Source organism: Sesamum indicum, linkage group LG10 (assembly GCF_026168435.1).
Source record: "Sesamum indicum cultivar Baizhima isolate 11 linkage group LG10, ASM2616843v1, whole genome shotgun sequence".
Classification (NCBI taxonomy): domain Eukaryota; kingdom Viridiplantae; phylum Streptophyta; class Magnoliopsida; order Lamiales; family Pedaliaceae; genus Sesamum; species Sesamum indicum.
In genome coordinates, this window is record NC_142666.1 from 11,246,872 (window position 1) to 11,248,490 (window position 1,619).

A 1,619-nucleotide genomic window follows, 5' to 3' on the forward strand; every position below is an offset into this window, starting at 1 on the left:
AAAGATTTAGACATTATGCAAGTGTCGAGATAATCACCCCAATAATTTATAGTGGTTTGCATGCAATTCTGTGAGGACTATGTTCTGAGGGTGTTTGCTTGTGGAGTAATGCATTCGTTATGTTGAAAATTTAAACATGGTGTTTGGATTGATTTTTAAAGTGTTTTATTATATTTTGTGGAGATAAAAAGAGAAAATAAAAATAAATAAGTATATGTTGGAAATAGTGTGTATATGTTATCAACTTATTATTGAAAATAAATTTTAAAAAAATATTTTATTTTATAAACATTATTTTTAAAATTAAATTTTTTCAAAGTTAAAAATTATAAGCAATTTTGTATCATAAAATAATAAATATTAAACTGTTTTTTGAAAATACTCAAATTTTTATAATTTTAATAAACTCTAGTACAATTAGTTTTTTCTTCTCTCTCACATTCTCTATATTTATTTTTCTTACAAACTTTCATATTTTTAATAAAACCAACAATTATAATTTTTTTCCCTTTTTTATCTGAACCCACATTTCTTTTTTCTCACATACTTCTTTTTTTGTGAGGCAAACAATATAAATTAAACCCACAAAGCAAAATTCAGTCCCACAATAGTCATAATAGTTAGAACATTGATGATGGGCTTTCATAGTAACCCCCAACCCGTACCCCACTTTTACGGTTTGGAAAATACATTATTTCATAAAAAAAAAACAGAAAAGAAATTGAGAGAAGTATATTTCATATTATTTTGTAAAAAATATATTTAATTACCTCTTTTCTCTTTATTCGCCACTAGCAGTAAAAGGCAGAATAGAGTAGTGTTTGTTTAGTTTTTTCACAATAATAAGAAGGGAAAAGATCCTTTGAAATCATTCCTTCATTCATTCCCAATTTTTAAAAACCCTAAACCACTATTTCTCCTTCTCCTTTGTGCTCTCTCTCTCTCTCTCTCTCAACTCACTGCTGCCACAATGGCACCAGCGACGTCTTTGGATGAAGAAACTGCGAAGAAAGTCATTCGTCAGGTGATTTGCAAGACATGTTTTTCTTTTTTTAGATGATGAAGAATATTCATTGTGTTTGAATTTGTGTTTTAGTTGTTCTGTTTTGTGTTTTGAAAATAGAGAGAGAAAAATAGAGATAAGTAAGTGTGTATTGAAAATTGATGATATGTTTGGATTTATATTTTGGGATAATTTAAAATATTTTTAAATAAGTGGTGTAGGTTTGATGTTGAGATTTGGGAGACAAAAATCACTGTTCATTGTCAAATCATATATTTTTTTATATAAATATCTATATATATAAATATTTTATTTTAATGTTGTATTTTTGGGAGACAAAAATTATCATTTATTGTCAAATCATGTATATTTTATATTATGTATATATATATTATATATAGAAAGTTGAAAAACAAAAAAACATTCACAGTTTTGGTACAATAATATTAGAGATTTTCTTTGCTTCAACAAAAATATCAACATACACATATTTATTCATCAAAGTGAAAAAAATTGCACATCCCGATCTATCTTAATTGGCAACACCATTTTCCGTCTTCAGCAACTTATATGTTTTATATTTAAAATATATCTGTAACTTAAAATTATTCCTAAA